This window comes from Microcaecilia unicolor, chromosome 5, assembly GCF_901765095.1.
Source record: "Microcaecilia unicolor chromosome 5, aMicUni1.1, whole genome shotgun sequence".
Taxonomy (NCBI): domain Eukaryota; kingdom Metazoa; phylum Chordata; class Amphibia; order Gymnophiona; family Siphonopidae; genus Microcaecilia; species Microcaecilia unicolor.
The window spans coordinates 327,470,494-327,494,307 of record NC_044035.1 but is presented as its reverse complement, the minus strand read 5'-3'; the positions used below and the strand labels follow the sequence as shown (position 1 = coordinate 327,494,307).

Here is a 23,814-nt window from a genome sequence, read left to right as displayed (position 1 = left end):
TTGCCTTGTGTAATTCAAATCTGAATTCTTTAGGGAGCAGAGTCCATGATATTGGTTATAATAGTTTTGCTGGATGTCTGATACTGGCTGAGGTGTTTCTTTATCCATAGAAAACCCATGGAACGTTTCTTGAATTGTCTTTTGTAGCTAATTTAAAGGCAGGGGAAAGGATGTGATGTAATGGTGGGCATGATGTGTGGAAATGTTACTTTGGCTTGCTCGCCTATTGTTACCCCAAGTTCTGTCCAGAGACACCACTGGTCTGCTGCTTCCCCATCCCCATTTTAACCGACAGATCATCTGGCTCAGGCAGGTCCTGGGAAGAACCATTGTTTCATGTAATTCTTCCCACCCTCACTTGTAAAGCAAAGCTCAGATTTTTTAAAAAGGCTGGGGGGGGGGGGGAGGGGATTGTAATTCAGAATATCTGCTCCTGGTGCAGGAAAAGCTGGTCCCGGCTCTGGCCTGTAGTTTGAATGGCCTCTGTGTTTCCACTTGGTTTAACAGGCCTGAAAAAGTTAGTCAGGAAAACATGCTGATCGAACATCCTGCTTTTGTTCAAACATCATAAATAATGGAAAACAGGATATCTGCAAAGGGATTGTATAGCTTTAAATACTGAGACATGTCTGATGCCTAATGTTTGTTGAGCTAAAAGGTAGATGTGCAGTGATTATATACCAAATGCTTCCCTTTTCTAGTACACATTATGAAATATTTGCTAACTATACTAGCTTCCAGCATTTAAGATTACATTCTTTAATAATTAGAGAAAGTGCTAGGAAGGACAATTTGGAAAGTGATTTACAGCTGAAAGACATTTTTCCACTGTGTAATTAGGTTACCATATGGCTCCAAAAAAAGGACAGATTAAGCTAGTCCAGGTTTTACTTCCATTGCTTTCAAATGAAAGTAAAATCCGGACTGGCTCAATCTGTCCTCTTTTAATTAGAAGTCTGAAAACTGCCATTGCTAATGGTGACTAAAATCTACATTTTTATTCTACAGTGCAGGGCCACCGAGAGACTGTGCCAGGCCCGGGGCAAGGCTGCCCGCCGGTCCCCCCCCCCCCAAGGTCGCCGCTGCTCCCCCTTCCACCCGCCCCCCTCCGTCCGCCACCGGGCCGGGCCCCCTGCATTGAAATCACAGTGCCTATCACCTCCGTGTGAAAGCGCTGCAGGCAGCAGAGCAGCAGATCGCCTCCCTTCGACCCTCCTTCCCTCCTTGTGTCCCGCCCTCGCGGAAGTTACATCAGACGAGGGCGGGACACAGGGAGGAAAGGAGTCCCGAAGGGAGACGATCTGCTGCCCTGCTGCCTGCAGCACTTTCACACGGAGGTGAGAGGCGCTGTGATTTCAATGCAGGGGGCCCGGCCCGGTGGCAGACGGTCGACGATGGAGGGCGGGTGGGACTATGGCACCGGGCCCCCCTTGGAGGCCCGGGGAATTTTGTCCCCCCTGCCCCCCCTCTCGGCGGCTATGCTACAGTGCACTTATTTCCTGCTGTACTGATGGAAGCATTCCTGGGATTTTCAGGTTAGGGGATTGAAATAATGCAGCTATATTTCATTTTATTTATTTGTTGCATTTGTATCCCACATTCTCCCACCTTTTTGCAGGCTCCATGTGGCTTACATAGTACCGTAAACAGTGTTAGCCGATTCCGGTTTGAACAAATACAGGTAGGAACAATTAAAGCTGAAATTGTGGTAGAATGGGTTACATGTATGGTAAATACAATTGGGGGAACTTAGAGAGGGAGAGAAAGAGTTAGGATATGTCCATTACGGTCTTTGGTTACGTTGTGGCGCAGGTATCCAGGTTTTTTTATGTTGGGTCGGGGGGGTATGCTTTTCTGAACAGGTCTGTCTTTAGCATTTTCCGGAAATTTGGGTGGTCGAGCGTAGTTTTTGCTACTTTTGGTAGTGTGTTCCATAGTTGTGCGCTTAAGTAGGAAAAGCTAGATGCATAAGTGGATTTGTATTTGAGTCCTTTGATGCTTGGGTACTGGAGGTTTAGGTATGATCGTGCTGATTTTATGCTGTTTCTGGTTAGCAGGTCGATGAGGTCAGGGACCGTCCTTCTTTGTTAATTTGTACAGCGCTGCGTAACCGTAGTAGCGCTCTAGAAATGTTAAGTAGTAGTAGTAGTAGTCATGCACCCCGGTGCTTCGCCATAGATAATTTTGTGAACTGTCGTACAGATTTTGAAAGCGATACGTTCCTTAATTGGAAGCCAGTGCAGTTTTTCTCTGAGTGGTTTAGCGCTGTCAAAATTCATTTTTTCAAATATAAGCCTAGCTGCTGAATTTTGGGCGGTCTGAAGTTTCTTTATAATTTGTTCTTTGCATCCCGCATAGATTCCATTGCAGTAGTCTGCGTGGCTTAGTACCATTGACTGTATCAGGTTGCGAAATATTTCCCTCGGGAAGAATGGTCTCACGCGTTTGAGTTTCCACTTTGAGAGAAACATTTTCAGGATTGGCTCAAACTACCTGTGGTGACCTGAGCCAACTTGATTCAATGCGCCACCCCAGACTCCATATGGGTGGCACCCCCTTCTACCTGCATTGGTGCATATCTCTCTCTCCATTTCCCTTCCCCTCCCCTGCCCCAGATTTGTCATGTCTCCCACATCTCCCTCCCTCTGCTGGTGCAGGTTATCTCCCCTCCCTGCTTCCCCCTCCCTCCCTGCCTGTGATCCTGCAGATTTGCTATGGGTCACCTGCAGCAACAGCATGAAAACAGGTAGCCCCTGGGTCTTACCTCTGCCACATCCAGCCTACTCTGATGCAATTTCCTGTAAGCAGGAGATAGCAGAAGGAAGACCAGGGGCTGCCTATTTTCATGCTGCTGCTGCCAGCAACCCATGGCAAGTTTGCAGGTCCACCGGTGGCAGAGGGAAGGAGGAGGCTGGGAAGGAGCAATTCTGGGCCTATGGGGGGAAGAGGGGAAGGGAGCAGGAGTGGGATTGGTAGCATGGAAGCTTGCTACTATTTAGGTTTCTGCCATGTACTTGTGACCTGGATTGGCCACTGTGGGAAACAGGATACTGGGCTAGACGGACCATTGGTCTGACCCAGTATGGCTATTCTTATGTTCTTAGTGATGCGAGACCTATAGGGAGGGAGGGAAATCAGAGGGGAGGTGAGAAAGACCGGAGTTGTGGGGAGAGAGATTCCAGACCCCCGGGGAGGGGAGGAGAGAAATTACTTAACCATTGGACCGGGTTAGGCATTGGCAGCAGACAGTGGCGTAACTAGGTGGGGCACCAGGGAAGTGAGCACTCCCCGAAATGAACTTTGGACAGCATCGGTACCTATTTTTCAGCCGGTCCATTGCATTTACGCAGTGCACATGTGTGCGCCTCTCTCCTTCCCCTGGCGTCACAACCTGGCTATGCTTCTGATTGGCAATTATGTCAGAGGCAATTTTGGCACCCTTTATCACTGGTACCCTAAGCCAGTGCTGTTCTGGTCTGGTGGTTAAGCTGATTCTGCATTTTGAACTCTAAGCATATTATATAATCAGGGAGATTCAAGCAGGAGAACTGTTACAAAGCTGCTGAGAGAAAAGCCAGGACACAAATGAGATTGATGAGATTAGTAACAGGTGCTTGGACAACAGTAAATGAGGTCAAGTTCAGTTTGTACTTCATTCTTCTGTTTGGTATTGCACAGTGCCGTGTACTCATGCTGGATAATTTGAAAAGAGGTTGGGAAGTCAAGTGGGTTCCTATTTCAGCCTATTTTATGAAGAGACATACAGGGGAATTTTTGAAAGAGAAGGGCGCCCATCTTCCGACACAAATCGAGAGATGGGCGTCCTTCTCTCAGGGTCGCCCAAATCGGCATAATCGAAAGCCAATTTTGGGTGCCCTCAACTGTTTTCCGTCACAGGAACGACCAAAGTTCCTGGCACTGTACCGAAGGCGGAACTGGGGCGTGATTAACACATGGGCGTCCTCGGCAGATAATGGAAAAAGAAGGGCGTCCCTGACAAGCATTTGGCCAACTTTACTTGGTCCATTTTTTTTCATGACCAAGCCTCGAAAAGGTGCACGAACTGACCAGATAACCACCGGAGGGAATCAGGGATGACCTCCCCTTACTCACCAGTGGTAACCAACCCCCTCCCACCCAAAAAAAAAAATTAAAAAACATTTTTTGCCAGCCTCAAATGTCATACCCAGCTCCAACACAGCAGTATGCAGGTCCCTGGAGCAGTTTTTAGTGGGTGCAGTGCACTTCAGGTAGGCGGACCCAGGCCCATCCCTCCCTACCTGTTACACTTGTGGTGGTAAATGTGAGCCCTTCAAAACCCACCCGAAACCCACTATACCCACATGTAGGTGCCACCCTTCACCCCTTAGGGCTATGGTAGTGGTGTACAGTTGTGGGGGGTGGGTTTTGGGGGGCTCAGCACCCAAGGTAAGGGAGCTATGCACCTGGGAGCAATTTGTGAAGTCCACTATAGTTCCCCCTAGGGTGCCCTAGGGGTCCTGGTATGTGAGGGGGACCAGTGCACTACGAATGCTGGCTCCTCCCGTGACCAAAGGGCTTGGATTTGGTTGTTTTTGAGATGGGTGTCCTCGGTTTCCATTATCACCGAAAACTGGGGACGACCATCTCTAAGGTCAACCATCTCAACATTTAGGTCGACTATCTCCAAGGTCGACCTAAATGTTGAGATTAGGGCGTCCCCGACCATATTATCGAAACAAAATTGGAGACCGTAATATATATATGTGCATATACAGGAGTGCCCCTAGCTTGAACCATAACATGGCTGAGCCATGCACCAAGGGGAAATGGGGGTTAAAGAAAGAGGGGCATCTAAAACGAAGGGGAGGCAAAGGGAGTGAGTTTGGGATGGAATGAGTAGAGTTAATAGGGAAAGGAATGTTAGGACAGAAGGGCAGTGAAAGATTAAGTGAGGGGAGAAGCTGATTGGAGCTGAGTGCTAGGTGCTAGCTCCAATCAGGATGGAGTGTCAGCTTTAGTTACTGGTAGGTATTTGGGCAGGAAGAAGTTTTGTAGAGGGAGCCTGGGTGAGAGGAGGGCATCACCCGCCCACCACCCGATGGTAGCCTGAAGGGTAGTTCAATTAGAAGGTAGTGGACTTAGATGGTGAGGAAGGGGTGGTGGGTAGGCATTTGTTGCAGCTGTGAAGTCAGTGGACAAATGGTAATTTGCAAAAGTGAGGAGTTACTAGTGGGGATGGATAGTGAATGGGATTAAGGAAATGGTTCATCTGCAGCACCGTGTTGGACTAAGGGTTTGGGGGAACAAGCCAGGGTCTTGTGTCACCACAGATCCTGACAGTGAGTGTCAAATTATCAATTAAATGTTCATTGTTAGTTTATTACCGACTAACTAATGTTGTGAGTTTGAAGAAGTGATTTGTTTATTGCTTTTGTGGAATAATTAATTGAATTGTTATAATTTGATGTTATTAAGAAAAAAGCTGTGACTGATTCTTGCCAGCTGTGAGTCTGATTATGTTAACTTATGAAAGTGGAAGGTGCAAGTGTGCAATTGCCTATGTTATGTTATGGACCCTTGAAAATGCCTTCATAAAATTACCCCCTCACAGCACAAGGAACTCCTGCTGACCATATTGTTAAGACTGAATAAGGAGTAGCACTTTAAAAGTTATGAGACATGAAAAACTAAAAAGATCTGCTTTTTTTAAGGAATCAGTTTTCAAAGGGGCCAATATGCAGAGGGTGGAAGTGAGCCTGGCTAACTCCCACAGTCAGCAGTCAGCCTGGATATTCAATGCCGGGCTGTTTCTGGTGACGGCATTGAATATCCAGTTCATTTTTAGCCAGTTTAAAGTTAACCGGCTCAGTCGATATTCAAAGATAGCCAGTTAACTTGAAACCAGAGAGAGAGATACCAGCTATTTAAGCAGCCCAAAGTGGCTGCTTACAATAGCCAGAAATGGATTGAATATTCAAGGATAGCCAGCTATATATTTTTTTCTTACATTTGTACCCCGCGCTTTCCCACTCATAGCAGGTTCAATGCGGCTTACATATTATATACAGGTATTTATTTGTACCTGGGGCAATGGAGGGTTAAGTGACTTGCCCAGAGTCACAAGGAGCTGCCTGTGCCTGCAGTGGGAATCAAACCCAGTTCCCCAGGACCAAAGTCCACCACTCTAACCACTAGGCCGGTTATCTTCTAGGCACTAACTGTGAATATTCAGCATAGCCAGTTAAGTGTCATTTAACTGGCTAGGTGCCAGTTGTGAGTATCAGGGGGAAACTGTCTGCATTGGGACTTAGTCCACAGTTATTCTTTGGTATTTACACCAGTGCAAAAAGCTAAAGTGTGAACACACTTTCACTTTAAAACTTACTATGGCCATGGGTACAAAGTGGACATATGAGGAAATGAGAAATGGCCATCTAAATAACTTGTGGGAGAAAAGTAATCCATGAGGGGGGGATGATTTTCAGATTAATTAACCCAGGAAGGTTGCCCTGAGCGAAAAACTGTTTCCCTCAGAACAGCTAAAATCACTTGGGTCAACATTTAGCAACTACGATCAATGTTGTGTTTAAATACCAGTTGTGGTGGTTACATAAAACACAAATACTCAGTTCCACTATCCGGATACTGAGCAGCATTAACTGTCCAGGTAGAAAGGCAAATATCACCACTGTATGGATTGCAGCAATATTCAAACCACCACTAGATACCTAACCAGCAGAGAGGCCAACTGTTGTTTTACTTGTGAGACAATGTTTGAAAGTGTTGGGAGTGGTTCTGGATTGTACACCTACTATGTAAGAGCAGGTAACTGCAATGATTCAGTCTTCTTTTTTTTACCTATGACTGTTGAGTTGGTTGGAGCCAATGTTATGTCTGTATGACTTCAGACTTGTTGTACAAGCTATGGTTATGTTGAGAGTTGACTATCCCGACGCAAGGCTTTACAAGTAATTCAGAATGTCATGGTTTAGCTTATTGTGTGTGGGGTGGGGGGGAGTCTAGATTTACATGTAACCCTGGTCTCATCAATCAGGGCACCAGCTAGCTCATCACGGGTCAGGCGCACCCAAGACCAGGGCCACAAAGAAATCCAAACCAAGAATCTCCCTTGGTTACACAAATTGAGTTGGACGCAGGCCGGGGCTGGATAAAAATCCGGAAGGCCGTAGGGTTTTGAGCTGAGGCTTTATTTCTCTTTACTCTCTTCTTTCCTTTACCAGTCTGGGAGTAAATAATTTTCACTCTCACTCAAAGAAAAGACTCCAGTCCAGAGAGTTATGCAAAATGATCAAACTTTACTGAATATGCTGCAACAGGCAGCTCAAATCCTTCTTCAAGCAGTCAATTCAAAATCCAACTTGATAGCAGATGCAAACTATAAATCTAGAGCAAACTTAGGGATATGGTGTGTCTTCTTCAATGCAAGTTATAATCCTACAGTATGTACATATTTATAGCTCCTCCTGTCCATACCCATCCCTTTTGGATGAAAAAATCTGAGGCTGTGCCTGCAACACTTGTGCAACAAGAAATCTTCCTTTTGGGCCAGACCTCCCTGTCTGTCCACACTATTCTCTTCCAAAGGAGTACCTCTCCGGGCTACCACCTTTGGCTCTGAACACAGGGGCATAGCCAGGGGCGGGCCTGGGTGGACCTGGGCCCACCCAATTTGGGGTCAGGCCCGCCCAGCAGCAGTGTTCCTTCCTGCACAGCGATTCCGGTCGCAAGCTCGTCTCGCAGTGATTCCCACACGCTCCCTGCTGGCTGCCGCTCAACAATCTCCTTGCAGCTACTAAGCGCTAACCCGGAAGCCTCTCCTCTGCAGATCCATCCTTGAGCCATCGACAGCTAAGCATGTGTAGGGTGCTGGCATCAGTGGCTTAGGGTCATTGCTGCTGCCTGCCAAGCTTGGTAAAAGAGAGTTCTGGCCACCTTCAGAGAAAGTCTTCAGCTGACTGAGCTTGAGGATCCTCATTAGCTAAAGTATTTATACTTTGAGGTGGAGGTAGGGTGGAGCAGAGAAAATTTGTGCCCACCCACTTTGGGCTCAGGCCCACCCAAAACTGGCTGACTGGCTACGCCACTGTCTGAACAGCTGTTCACTGATCCTGCCCCCAGGCTGGGATCACCTATTTCCCACCTGGAGCACTGCTCCTTCTCATGGTTAATGCTTTACTAGCAGAAACCTTCCTCTTTGGTCAGCCTTATTTTCTTGAACCCATCCGGGACACCCCCTTCTTCTCAAGGGTCCTAGTGAGGGTATGGGCAACCAAAGACCTCATGCAAACCCCAACAACAACATTTATTAACTCCTAACTCCTCCTCTACTGTCATTCAACAACCGAAACATTTCCCTCTATAACTTACCCAGGAACTCACCCCCTTGGGGATGGATCCTTTACCACCCACAAACCTCAGAACCCTCTCCTCAGTAACTCTGGAGAGTTCTCTCATCATGGGATTACAAACATGTTACACCAGTTTTGAGACAGTTACATTGGTTGCCAGCGCATTTTCAAATTAAATATAAAATTCCGACACTGCTCTATCAGATAGTGTATAAACAGCTTCCTGGACATTTATCCCAAGCAGTACACCTTAACGCCAGCGGGCATGTAGTTATCAAATGTGAAATTCATCTTGCTGCACTATGTTGAAACAAGTAAGCCGCATTGAGCCTGCCATGAGTGAGATAGCGCGGGGTACAAATGTAACAAAAAAAAAAAAAAAAAGAATGGTTAGTGCCTGTGCACAATCAGAAAACCCCAGGCAGCGCAATCTACATCTGTGGATCAATCACAGAAAATGCAGCATCCCAAGTCTCACACACTCTAGCTTTTAATGACATGAAAATGGATTTTTACCTGATCTGGTTATTTGATTTTATCTCATTATGCGATATTGGTATTTTTTTGTTTTATTTATGACTGCAATTTTCGATTAGTGTTGTGTTGATGTATCTAATTGGGAGACTGAACAGCGAGAAGCTCCTGCCCAAACTGCACAAGACAAGCATAAGAAACTTCAGGTTGCTTTGAAAAAAACTTTACAGACTATATTTGTATATCTTCGGACCCTTTTACCAAACTGCGGTAAAAAGTGACCTTAATGCATCCTTATGCGGGTCATTCCCGTGCACTATGGCTATTTTTACTGTTTGAGTAAAATGGCTAATTCTGACATTGCAAATAAAACAGGATTCTCTATACACTATTATGTGAGCCATGCATCAATTGTAGTGAAAAATAAGGAGGAAAAAGCCTCAAGAAGCTCCCAGCTAAATGCCACGGGAGAAGGACTGCTTCATCACTGGCAAAAAAAAAAAAAAACCTCCTTTTAACAAAACTACAAAATACAGCAGTGCTCAAAATTGATTTCCAATAACTCCTTTAAAGAATTTTACTTAATAAAGTAACTCATGGTACTTAGCTGAACAATTTTTCGTCCACCACACGCTGACCGTGACCAACAGTGGCCAGCATTTCGTCTAGCTGCGTCAAGGTCAGAGGGTCACTATTTTAACTTCGTTCACGGTTTCCGGAACTCACTTTGGCCATTAGTGCCCCTACCGCCACCTACTTCTAGATGGCAATGGCTCACACGCTAATCATGCGCTAATCAGTTAGCTACTGTACCTACTTGTAACCAGTGGCATAGGTACGTGGGGCCACAGTGGCCTGGGCCCCTGTAGATTTGGCCCTGGACCCCCTGCCGACGACCCTCTGGACCCCCTCCCGCCGCCAACCCTCCCCCGCCGTCACCATGGGCTACCTCTGCTGGTGGGGGACCCCAACCCCCGCCAGCCGAGGTCCTCTTCTTCCCGCGCAAGGCTTCGTTCTGTTTCTGACGTCCTGCACGTTGTACGTGCAGGACGTCAGACTCACAGAAACAGAATGAAGCCTTGCAGATTAGCCAGCAGGCTTCGTTGTGATGTTCTGCTCGCTGGCTGATCTGCAAGGCTTCGTTCTGTTTCTGTGAGTCTGACGTCCTGCACGTACAACGTGCAGGACGTCAGAAACAGAATGAAGCCTTGTACGGGAAGAAGAGGACCTCGGCTGGTGGGGGTTGGGGTCCCCCGCCAGCAAAGGTAGGCGACGGCGGCAGCAGGGGAGGGTTGGCGGCGGGGTCGAGAGGGTCGTTGGCGGGGGGGGTCAAAGTTGGTGGTGGCGGTGACGGGGGGGTCGGCAATGGCAGCAGGGGGGTTGGCAATGGCGGCATGGGGGGATAAAATGTGCCCCTTCACCTCGGGCTCTAGACCCCCCTCCCGCCGAAGTCTGGCTATGCCCCTGCTTGTAACGCATCCTGAACTATCCCTGAAAAGGCAGAACAAGTTTACTCTCCACCCCCAGCACTAAAAAAATTACCATGAGACGCCTAAGCATGCCCAGCGGTAAGGCCTTTTTTGCTGCGGTAAGCACACGTTAGTGCTTACTGCAGCTTAGTAAAAGGACCCCATTATTTATTGGACTAATTATACCAGGTCAGGATATAACTGGGTCAGAACCACCCCAGTTATCCCCAGCACATTTACCCCAGCCGAATCTTGGGACGAACACCAACAACCAGGTCATGTCTGGGTCACAAAAGAAAAGTACAAACAACAGAATCTTCTCACGTTAGTAAAGCTTTATTCTTACACAAAATTAGGAAAAATAAGAAATTGTTTTTTTTTAATTTTGTAGCAGAGCAAAGCAGGGATGGGAAATATGATCAGGGAAAACTATCCAGCACTCAGGGAGGCATATTGGATCATTAGCTTCCCAGTAATCCCCTTGCTGTTGTCTTATATAGTATCCTTTTCTCAGTTCAAAGTGAAAACAAAGACACCATTTCTGACTAGTTCTGCAATCTGTCCTTGTCATCCATAACTTAGTGGAGGACTGGCCTAGTGGTTAGAGCACTGGTCTTGACATCGGGAGGTGGCCAATTCACCTGCTGCTCCTCGTGATCTTGGGAAATCACTTAACCCTTACTTCAGGTACAAAATTAGATTGTGAGCCCGACAGGGAAATACCCAGCATACCTGAATGTAACTCAACTTGAGCCTACTACTGAAAAAGGTGTGAGCAAAATCTAAATAAATAAAATATTGACCTGTGAAGCAGTGGTGAAATATAGTCTGTGTCTGGTCTGCTTCAGTGAATTGTTCTCTTGTGGTTCACCAACATTCATCCGTGGCCCTATTCCTTCTGCTTCTTTGTGGTTGTTAACGATTGTCTGATGCTGTGATTTAATTATTGTTCTTCCTGTTCATTACCTGATGTTCATCTAGAGCCTACAATATATGGATGGGTGGATAACAAATCAAATTAGACTAATTCCTGTAAGGATAGACTATCGTTCAAGGGAATCTTGTTGAGTGTGTAGGGAATCATTTTTGTAACTGAACCAATATCACCAAGCACCTCTGATTTCAGCTGCCACTCACAAAAGCTTTGCATGGTTTGCCTTAAAAGAGCAAATGGTTTGCTCGCTTCTTTGAACAAATTCATGTGTTTGTACAATATTTGTGGGTTCCTCTCAATCCCATCTCAAGTCAGCTGCCAGTCCCTGCGTACCTTAATATGATTAATTTTAGTGTGATCCTGGAACATGACTACACCAGCCTGGTGCACTTGGAATCATGCATGCTGTACACACCAAAGAGGTGACAGAAACATCTGCTGACCTCACTAGGCAGCAGTGTTCTCATAGCTCTTTGTGCACATCTGTCTCTTGGAGCAGATACAAAGCCCGCAATAAAAAAATCTCTCCTGTTATTTGCCAGGGAGGTGAGGTTCACAAACAAGACAAAAATAGCTGCAGCAGGATTGCTATGGCTTTCCATTGTGATATGCTCTCTGTTTTCCTTTTCATCAGAGCTGCATCCAGTAATTGATCTATGAGATGGAAGGGGAGTGTATTATCAGCCGTGTGTCTGTTTCCATTTGTAAAGATCCAGTTCTGTCTTATGATGCAGGGCTTGTTTTCACCAAAACAAGCAATGTCAGAGCTCTCAATCATGCTGTCTAGATGTTTCTTTCAGCTCATAAGTACGTAAGTATTGCCATAGTGGGACAGACCAAAGGTCCATCAAGCCCAGCATTCTGTTTACAACAGTGGCCAATCCAGGTTACAAGTACCTGGCAAGATCCTAAAAAACGTACAATACATTTTATGATTCTTATCCTAGAAATAAGCAATGGATTTTCCCCAAGTCATTTTAATAATGGCTTATGGACTTTTAGGAAGCTATCCAAACCTTTTTTTAAACCCCGCTAACCTAACTGCTTTTACTACATTCTCTAGCAAAGAATTCCAGAGTTTAATTACACGTTGAGTGAAGAAATGTTTTCTTTGATTCATTTTAAATTTACTACTTTGTAGCTTCATTGCGTGTGCTTCATTGCGTGTCCCCTAGTCCTAGTATTTTTGGAAAGGGTAAACAAGCAATTCACGTCTACCCGTTCCACCCCACTCATTATTTTATAGACCTCTATCATATCTCAGCCGTCCTTTCTCCAAACTAAAGAGCTCTAGCCACTTTAGTCTTTCCTCATAGGGAAGTCATCCCGTCCTCTTTATCATTTTTTTTCGCCCTTCTCTGTACCTTTTCTAATTCCATTATTTTTTGAGATGCTGTGACCAGAATTGTACACAATATTCGAGGTGCGGTCGCACCATAGAGCGATACAAAGGCATTATATCATCCTCATTTTTGTTTTCCATTCCTTTCCTAATAATACCTAACATTCTATTTGCTTTCTTAGCCGCTGCCACACACTGAACAGAAGGTTTCAACATATCATCAACGATGACGCCCAGATCCCTTTCCTGGTCAGTGACTCCTAATATGGAGTGGAGTGGAGGAGTGGCCTAGTGGTTAGGGTGGTGGACTTTGCTCCTGGGGAACTGAGTTTGATTCCTGGCACAGGCAGTTCCTTGTGACTCTGGGCAAGTCACTTAACCCTCCATTGCCCCATGTAAGCTGCATTGAGCCTGCCATGAGTGGGAAAGCGTGGGGTACAAATTTAAAAAAAAAAAAAAAACCTTGCATTATGTAGCTATAGTTCGGGTTCCTCTTTCCAACATGCATCACTTTGCACTTGATCACATTAAACGTCACCTGCCATTTAGATGCCCAGTCTCCCAGTCTTGTAAGGTCTTCTTGTAATTTTTCACAATCCTCTTGCAATTGAACAGCTTTGAATAACTTTATGTTGTCAGCAAATTTAATTACCTCACTAGTTACTCCCATCTCTAGATCATTTATAAATATGTTAAAAAGCAGAGGTCCCAGCACAGACCCCTGGGGAACCCCACTAACTACCCTTCTCCATTGAGAATACTGACCATTTAACCCTACTCTCTGTTTTCTATCTTTTAACCAGTTTTTAATCCACAATAGAACACTACCTCCTATCCCATGACTCTCCAATTTCCTCTGGAGTCTTTCATGAGGTACTTTGTCAAACGCCTTTTGAAAATCCAAATACACAATATCAACCGGCTCACCTTTATCCATGTTTGTTCACCCCTTCAAAGAAATGTAATAGATTGCTGAGGCAAGATTTGCCTTCACTAAATCCATGTTGGCTTTGTCTCATTAATCCACGCTTTTGAATATGCTGTGTAATTTTGTTCTTTATAATAGTGTCTACCATTTTGCCTGGCACCAACGGCTTCATGCAGACATAATAAAATTCTCATTTTGTTTGACTAAAATCATGAATATACCTATGCTATGATCAAATAAGAAAGTACACCTAAGTGAATGCACCAGACCAGCAGGCTCATTTTCGAAAGAGATGGACGTCCAAAAAGTGACATAAATGGTTATTTGGATGTCCATCTCATAGAGACGTCCAAATCGGTATAATCAAAATCCAATTTTGGACATCTTTCTCTGAAGTCCGTCGGAAGGACGTCCAAATCTCAAGGGGCGTATCGGCGTACCTGTAAGGGCTATGGTAGTGGTGTACAGTTAGGGGTAGTGGGTTTTAGGGGGGGTTGGAGGGGCTCAGCACACAAGGTAAGGAAGCTGTGTACCTGGGAGCATTTTATGAAGTCCACTGCAGTGCCCCCTAGGGCACCCGAATGCTGTCCTGGCATGTCAGGGGGACCAGTGTACTAAAAATGTTGGCTCCTCCCATGTCCAAATGGTTTGAATTTGGACGTTTTACAATTGGACGTTTTTGTTTTCGAAAATGGCCAAAAATCAAAGACATCCAAATCCAAGGATGTCCATGGTATTTTCAAGCACAAAAGATGGATGTCAATCTTTTTCGAAAATGACCTTCTCCCCACCTTGGAATTTGGACGTCTTTGTAAAACGTCCAAATTCACACATAAACGTTTCTTTTGAAAATGCCCCTCCAGGTCCTGTCTCTTAAACTATTTGGGGGTTATTAGTAACTAGGTCTCATTGCATAAAATGGGACCTGTGGTAAAATAACCTATCTTAATGGTAGTCCACATTAATAACTTCCCCCTTTTATTGTATGATTTTTACATGTGATGTTCTAATTTTGCATAGGATGTCTAGGAAAGCAGAGTGGAGGAGTAGCCCAATGGTTGGAGAAGTGGCAAAGAACTAGGAAACCAGGGGTTTAATTCATATGATGCTTTTTATAACCTTGAGAAAGTCACTTAACCCTCTATTACCTCAAGTACAAACTTAGGGAGGTCAATATTCAGTAGTACGTCTCCTGGTAGCAGTGGCCCCATGTGAATAAATGCTGCCCACTTGGTCCACCCATGGTTTTTCAGCAGCATTATCCAGACAAAACTGCCAAAAATTACCACTAACTTCCTCGGTGCTGTCCAAATAGTGCCAGGGTAGTCCAGGGGTGGAGCTAAGGCAGGGCTGAGGCAACTATCTGGATAAACTTAGGACAGTAACAATATTGCCAGTATCTGGGTAAGTGAGGCAGTCACTTTATAGCCACATATACAGCACTGGTAGCCAGGCAGGGCCAGCACTGAATATCCAGTATTTTAAAAATGCTGACCGCTACAGGCTGAATTTCAGATGGCAAGATTGTGAGCTCTCTGGGATAGGGAAATACCTCTGATACCTATCTGTAACTCACCCTGAACTATCACTGAAAAGGCACAAACCAAAAACAAATAAAAATAGGTCAACAAAGGGACATCCAAGTTGGGTTATTCAAGAGGGGCATAATCGAACGCGAACGCCCATCTCCATGGGCGTCTATGTCCGAGAACAGGTACATGAAGGGGCGGGACAGACCGTATTTTCGAAAAAAAAAGGGGCACCCATCTTTTTTTTCAATAATACGGTTTGTGCCCGGCAAATGCATCGGAGTTGTGCAGATTTCAGCTGGGCGGTTTCGTTTTTCAGCGATAATGGAAACCGAAGGCACCCAGCTCAAAAACTAACAAATCCAAAGCATTGGGTCATGGGAGGGGCCAGGATTCGTAGTGCACTGGTCCCCCTCACATGCCAGGACACCAACCGGGCACCATAGGGGGCACTTGTAACAATTTTTAAAAAAATAAATCCCAAGTCCATAGCTCCCTTACCTTGGGTGCTGAGCCCCCCAAATCTCCCCCCAAAACCCACTGCCCACAACTGTACACCATTACCATAGCCCTTATGGCTGAAGGGGGGCACCTACATGTGGGTACAGTGGGTTTGGGGAGCGGTTTGGAGGGCTCCCATTTACCACCACAAGTGTAATAGGTAGGGGGGATGGGCCTGGGTCCACCTGCCTGAAGTCCACTGCACCCACTAACAACTGCTCCAGGGACCTGCATACTGCTGTGATGGAGCTGGGTATGGCATTTGAAGGTGGCATACAGGCTGGAAAAAAAGATGTTAAAGTTGTGGGGTTTTTTTGGTGGGAGGGGGTTAGAGACCACTGAGGGAGTCAGGGGTGGTCATCCCCGATTCCCTCCGGTGGTCATCTGGTCATTTAGGGCACTTTTTTGGGACTTGTCCGTGAAAAAAAGGGTCCAAAAGAGTGACCTAAATTCGCGCTAAAAACGCCTTTCTTTTTTCGATTATCGGCTGAAGGCGCCCATCTCTCCTTGGCCGATAAACATGCCCCAGTCCCGCCTTCACCACGCCTCCGACACGCCCCCGTCAAGTTTGTTCGTTCCCGCAATGGAGTGCAGTTGAAGACGCCCAAAATCGGCTTTCGATTATACCGATTTGGGCACCTTTGCGAGATGGGTGCCTATCTCCGATTTGGGTCGAAATCTGTGCGCCCATCACTTTCGAAAATAAGGTGGTCAGTATTTCCCAGGTGTTTTATAAAAGGTTCACTGTAAAATATGTATCAAGACATTATGGAGTATACATGTATTTGTCAGTACATAGAGAGGAAACAGCATTTATAAACAAGCATGTAAGGCCAGATCAGGAGCAACCAGCTGAACAGCCAAGTTCCGCACTTCAGAATTTTGTTTTTTTAGGTGTTTTTAAGGCCAGAGAGATAAGCATAATTGTTCTCTCCCCCCCCCCCCCCCCGCCTCAAAACCCTAAATGAGCAATTAGCTCACACTTTCTGCATGCTCTGGAGGTGGTATAAATGCAGACAGTGATGTAAATTCTTTGGGACCCTTTTACTACGGCGCAGGAGGGCTAACAAGTGAGTAGCATGCGCCAAATCGGCACTACTGCCAGGCTAGCGTGTGCGCTAGGTGGTAATTCTGAGTTTGGCATGCCAAGTCCCATGGTAGAAAATAATCTTCTATATTCTACTGCGGGGCGGTAACCAGCAGTTGGCATGCGCTGCGTGGTTACCGCATGAGTAGTGCATGAGCCCTTACCGCTAAGTCAATGGGTAGCAGTAAGGGCTCAGGCTGCAAGCTAGTTTTAATTTCAGCACACACCTATTTCCCGGCCCATTAAAAAAAGCAAAATATAAATAAATAACTCATGTTTAACATGGGAAAAAGGCTTACTGCAAAACACATTAAAGCTTTTTTTTGTGTGTGTGGGGGGGTAATTTTCCTGTCAGCATGCACTAATTGCACACTATTTATTTTTTTGGTATTTGGTCAGGAGGGAGCGCGTCATGGCATGGAAATCTTATCCAGCTATTGCATTCACATTAGCACATGCTTACTAGATATGCAGATTTAACGCAGGAGCAATTAGCGCCTCCTAATTAGGAAGTAGTAAATGCTCCCACATTAATATTTTTGCAGATCTTGCAAACTAATGGAAAAATTAGCACAGGACCTGCAAAAAGAAAAAAAAAGAAAAATCCCTATTTTGGGGGCCTCATTAAAAATGGATTCAGCACACAGGAAAGTCTTATGTTAAAACACACTAGGAGCCCGATTCTATATATGGTGCCTATAATTAATGCACACTAAGCAATTATGCCTAAGTGTATTCTAAATACTGTGCATAAATCTACGCGTATTTAGAATACTTATAGGCGTAGCTAATGCAACTGAATCTACGTGCGTCCATTTACGCCAACAAAATGCTGGTGTGAATCCCTGCATGTAGATTTACCCGCACTAGCCCATATTTTACAACAACTTGTGTAGATTTTGGAATGCCCACAACATGCCCATTTCCATGTACCTAAGCATGCCCCTTTTTGCCTGTGCGCGTTATAGTTTAGGCGCAGTAGATTACAGAATACACTTAGCAATGTACACGTGTAAATTCAAATTTTTGCCAATTAGTGCTCATTGTTGCTTGTTAAGTGCTGCTAACAATGCTTAATAGCTTGTTAAAACAATTAATCTACATGCATAGTTATAAAATATGCCTAGATTTATATGCGGAATTGCGCGTAACTAGGCGCACTATATAGAATGCAGGGGAATGAGGGGGAATTCTATATACTGCAACTAAAGTTGTGTGTGCAAACTTGGCAGTGCAGCCAAATTGCGCATGCAACTTAATTAACAAGCCCATCAGCACCAATAATTGCCCAATAGTAAGCAATTATCAGCACTAATTGGCACTAATTAGAATTTACTTGCACAACTTTCTAAGCATATTCTGTAAAGCAGTGTGCATAAATTCTAACATGTGGATCTCAAAAGGGGGTGTGGCCATGGGAGGGTCATGGGCGGGTTATGGGCATTCCTAAAAATTTCACGCACTGCAATTTGCTATGCCCGATCCATATCTAAGTGCGGGCATTTATAAGTTAAATGTGGGCACTCATTGTTTTGTAGACCTCTATCATATCTCCCCTCGGCCGCCTTTTCTCCAAGCCGAAGAGCCCTAGCCGCTTTGGCCTTTCCTCATAGGGAAGTTGTCCCATCCCCTTTATCATGTACCTGTACCTCATTCTACCATAATATCACTTTGTATTCATTCATGCTATGTATTTGTTTAGACCGGAATCGGCTAACACCGCTAACGGTTATATATGTAAGCCACATTGAGCCTGCAAAAAGGTGGGAAAATGTGGGATACAAATGTAACAAATAATATACCAGGTTTTCGCTGATGTAAATGATTGCACCTAAATTTTAGTCACAGGGACGGCGCTACGTGTGTTCTATAAACCACGCCTAACTTTAGGAGAGGTTTATAGAATAGTGCTAAGCCGAGTTTTTTGGCAGCATATATAGAATTCCCCACCCCCCCCCCCAAGCCCATTCCTTAATGCTTTTTAGAAAAAGAGCCCCAAATTGTTTCAGGATATCTATTTTTGTGAGGCAGAACTCATCCCTTTCCTCATCTTCATCTTCCTAGGCTGTTCTTTATAGACAATTCTGAACTGTCAGGATATCCTGTGCTAGGAGGGGCTGGATGAAGCCAAGCTTCAGATTAGTAAAAGAAAATCCGGCATGCGCAGTTAGTAAAGGATTTGCTTTTGTTTAGATGTACAATGAAACTTGCAAGGCGCTGTGTTCAAACTGGGTGATACTTTCCTTTTGGGGGGCGGTTGGAGAACACGCATGTTTGATCCTTATTGAACTCCTGTCGGCATGCTTCTAGTTGTAATGTGCAGTTGTTTAAAACACACCAATATTGTTTTAAGTATTTACAGCCCAAAAGAAAACAAAAAATATTTTTTTTCATTTCTCCATTGAGCACCTAATAATTGGTTTTATTATATGCTAAAATGCAGAAACAAAACAAGAGAGTAGAGGAGTGGCCTAGTGGTTAGGGTGGTGGACTTTGGTCCTGGGGAACTGAGGAACCGAGTTCGATTCCCACTTCAGGCACAGGCAGCTCCTTGTGACTCTGGGCAAGTCACTTAAACCCTCCATTGCCCCATGTAAGCCGCATTGAGCCTGTCATGAGTGGGAAAGCACGGGGTACAAATGTAACCAAAATAAAATAGATACTATTGGAGATTCTACATGGAATGTTGCTACTATTGGAGATTCTACATGGAATGTTGCTATTCCACTAGCAACATTCCATGTAGAAGGCTGCGCAGGCTTCTGTTTCTGTGAGTCTGACGTCCTGCACGTACGTGCAGGACGTCAGACTCACAGAAGCAGAAGCCTGCGCGGCCACATTGGTGATCTGCAAGGGCCGACTTCTACATGGAATGTTGCTAGTGGAATAGCAACATTCCATGTAGAATCTCAAATAGTAGCAACAGTGGAGGAGTGGCCTAGTGGTTAGGGTGGTGGACTCTGGTCCTGAGAAACTGAGTTCAATTCCCACTTCAGGCACAGGCAGCTCCTTGTGACTCTGGGCAAGACACTTAACCCTCCATTGCCCCAGGTACAAATAAGTACCTGTATACAATATGTAAGCCGCATTGAGCCTGCCATGAGTGGGAAAGCACAGGGTACAAATGTGACAAAAAATAACAAAGATATGAGAATTTTACCTATATGCGACACTAAACTATAACTGTTTTTCTACAAAACATAAAAGATTATTAATTCCCCCCCTCCCCGTTTACTAAGCCACGCTATCGGCTGCCATACGCTAATGCTGACACAGCCCATTCATTTTGAATGGGCTGTGTCGACATTGCCACACGGCAGACGCTAGTGCAGCATAGTAAACAGGGGGGAAATGATTCCTTTGCCCACTGATTTATATCAAGTTTAGTCACATATTTAAATGAGGCAGTGTGGTAAATGATATGCAGGCAAGGCATTTGAACTTATTGCTGTTCATTTGAAATGGAGTCACGGCGGACATGCGCTGACTGGACTTCCAATTCCAGACTCTGGTGGCATCATCAGAGTGATTGCATACTGGGAAAAGAATAAAGAGGGTCAAGGATTATTATAGTGAAGCCGCTAATACATTTCACAATTCTGATGTTGAGCTCATGTGTTTTGGTGCAGATCTGCTATTTTTTTCCCCCACATTGGTGCCTTGCGTCCATTAGAATGCTTTTTGTATGTCAAACATTCGGTGTGGAAGTAACACCTAACGTTCAGTACCATATAGAAAATTTCCCCCAATATGCTCTAATCATTAGTAAAAAAAAAAAAAAAAAAACCTTAAGTTCTTTAGTGTTATTGTTTTTTTATATCTGTTATTTTCCTGACGTCATTTGCAGGACAACGGGTATGGTCTCAGCAAGAGCAACACAATTTTCTTTGTGGCTGTTGTATTTAAAAACCTGTACAAATCATTAGCCATTTGAGTGAGGGGGGGGGGGGGTAATTCTATAAAATCATGCCTAAAATTAGGCACCTAGGGATCCTTTTGCAAAACTGCGGCAAAAGGGGGCCTGTGCTGGCATCGACGCATGTCTTTGACGTACACCGGGGCCCCCTTTTACCACAGTGGGTAAAAGACAGGTTTCCCTATTCTTAAAGAAATGGCCATGCGGCAAGTGAACCACTTGCCGTGCGGCCATTTCAGGAGGGAAGCACTTACCACTACCCATTGGGGTGGCAATAAGGGCTACCGCACTAACCCGGTGGTAACCAGACAGTGCATGGCACTGCCCGATTACCATCAAGTACACAACAGCGCTACAAAAATTGAAATATTTTTTGCAGCGCTGGAAATGGCGAACGCTAGGGGAGGGAACTACTGCTGGGCCGCTGAGGTAGCCCGGCATACTTCCCTTTTAGCGAGCAGAAAGCCCGCATTGGGCTTGCCACTGCTTCGTAAAAGGGCCCCCCTACTTTCCTTTATAGAATACTAGCGTAACCAAGAATATACATCTGTGTGTTCAGCACGAGTTTTTACACCAGCCATAGAATTGCTTATACCTAGGTGCCAGAAATGCACATGCAACTTAATATATTCCATATGTTCTGTGCATAAAATGTGCACCCTGTCCACACTGCAGACTTCGCCCATGTACATCTACCCTCAAACGACGCAGTATCAAAGATATGCGTGTAAATGCCAAAAAGGTATTATTGTTGATTCATCAAGTTTGTATGCAGTGGCTCCTTGGTATATGGTTCAGGTTCTGGTACATTACTGCCTATGTGGGCAGTTATGATCTAAGACAGCTATGCGTTTCTTGACTCAAGGCTTACAAGATGTGCATTATGCTGAGACTTGGGATGCTGCATTTTCTGTGATTGATCCACAGATGTAGATTGCGCTGCCTGGGGTGCATATTTTAACTATATTCACCTGTGAGTTATTGAGCATAGGTAATGTTGGATAGCTGATGGATTATTTTTTATGTGTTGGTTTTATGTTGTATTGTTAATTTAGAATTATATTTATTTATTTATTTATTTATTTATTTATTTGTATCCCACATTTCCCAATCATTAGCAGGCTCAATGTGGCATACATTATACCGTAAAGGCGATTGCCAAGTCCGGTAGATGTTAAACAAATACAGTTTAAAATAAGGGTCAGGTAAGGTTAGAGTAAACAGGTACAAAAAGGGACAAGGAAATAAAGGAATATATAATGTCCAATGCGATGCAAGGTATTGATGCATTGCAGAGTTGAGGCATCTAAGTAGGGCCAGTAGGATAGGCCTTGCAAAACAGATATGTTTTTCTTTTTTTGTAATTCGCCTAGGTCTGGGTGGAATATAAGTTTTGTAAATGAAATAAATACACACCTGCACATTATTTTAAAGGTGTGTCCCATGGACTAGGTTCAGAACTCTGCTCTAATTAACATAGATGGGATAAGTTTGCATGCATATTAATTCTAACATATGCAAATATATCTCATGCATGTTGTTCAAAGTCTTCAATGCAGGGATAAATCAAAAAACATTTTTTTAATAAAGTACATCCACAGCAAGCCATAACAGCAATGTGGGGGGCGACATGGCGGAGGGAAGCTAGAATGTTGTTTGGACAAGTTACAGCGATTAGACCCTACCCAGCAGAATTTAGGAGTTTTACACACAGAGCCACAGTAGTGGCGAAGAAATTATCCTCCGAGAATGGATTACAAACAAAGCACCAACCTTACAACAGTGGCGAGGCTGCATGATGGACTTTATGAAATTTGAACGACGAATGGCAGAACTTCATTACGACTCCAATTTTACAGAGAAAGATTTCTTCAGAATTTGGCATCCATTCTGGCAGACAATACCTAAGGGGGGCAGGACTCGAATTCTCAACCTCTAATGACTGATGACAAGAGACTATGACAAAAGTTAATCTAAGCATTCTCCCGGGGTGGGGTAGATAGAGGGTTGGCTTTTGGGGGGGAGGGAAGGGATTAGAAATAGGGGAGGAAATAGAAAGAGTTTGATTTGATTAAAAGTTATTCAGTTAACTTAGTAGGTGATGATAAGGTTAGACAAGTTGGCAGTTTTCCTAAAAGTTTGCTGTTTCGCACAAGTAGAGGAGATCAGTAGTAGAATAAGCAATATGTGAGTGTATATGTTGGTACAAAGTAATAATGCATAAGTAACATGTAAATCACCTGTGAATATATGTAAGGGAATGATAACTTCCAATAAACAAATTTTGAAATAAAATAATAAAGTACATCCTAGGTCAAAGAGTATAATATAGAGTTTCTACTACCTAGGTACAAATAAAAAAAATCTTATAAAATGTTTGTGAAGTTGCTCAGAAAAACCTTGTGACTTTAAGTGAAAAACACACAAACAGTCACCATTATCTATCATCGCACTTCCTCGTGAATTTAAGGCAACAGTCTTCCAAAATGAAAATCATACGTTTCCCAGTACCAATAGAGATCATTATTCTCAAATGCAGTCGTATCTTAGCAATCCAACTGGAAAAATCTGCATAGAAGACAGCATGAAGAAATAATTAATGTTGATAGATCCAATGCATGCAAATATAACATTCACCCCAACTTGGATCTAGGTTTCGATTAAAATAAGTTTCTTCAGGGGGTTACCTCAAAAACAAAAATACCATAATCATCATTAATTATATAATAGTAAAAAAAAAAAAACAAATAACTCACAAGCTCATAGAAAATCAGGCTTCAAGGAAAGAAAAAAGTCTGCCCCAGAGTGGTGCCTGAAGAGACTACCACACCATTTTTTTTTTGTTTTTGCCTTTGTTATTATATAATTCATGATTATGGTATTTTTGTTTTTGACATAACCCCCTGAAGAAGCTTAATTTAAGCGAAACCTAGATCCAAGTTGGGGTGAATGCTATATTTGGATGCACCGGATCTATCAACATTAATTATTTCTTCATACTGTCTTCCATGCAGATTTTTCCAGTTGGATTGCTAAGATAAGTGTTTTGTGTTACATAGTGACTGCATTTGAGAATAATAATCTCTATTGGTACTGGGAAATGTACAATTTTGATTTTGGAAATCTTGCCTTAAATTCATGAGGAAGTGCGATGATAGATAACGGTGACTGTTTGAGTGTTTTTCACTTAAAGTCACAAGGGTTTCAGTGTATCTTCACAAAAATTTTATAAGATTTTTTATTTGTATCTAGGTAGTGGAAACTCTATATTTGGCTTGTTCTT

The 23,814-nt window shown here is 44.1% G+C and overlaps 1 protein-coding gene across 2 annotated transcripts in view; it reads left to right on the top strand.

Annotated features, from left to right (window-relative positions):
• CDH5 (cadherin 5) overlaps window positions 1-23,814 on the top strand; it is an 84,035-nt gene that overhangs the window by 14,333 nt on the left and 45,888 nt on the right. Inside the window, exon 1 of one of the 2 annotated variants that reach the window (XM_030204493.1) lies at window positions 1,646-1,681. The exons of the other annotated variant lie outside the window; for it this stretch is intronic. The gene's annotated coding sequence lies outside the window, so the exon portion shown is untranslated. Of the gene's footprint in view, window positions 1-1,645; window positions 1,682-23,814 lie in introns of those variants that run through there. 2 annotated transcript variants of the gene reach the window in all.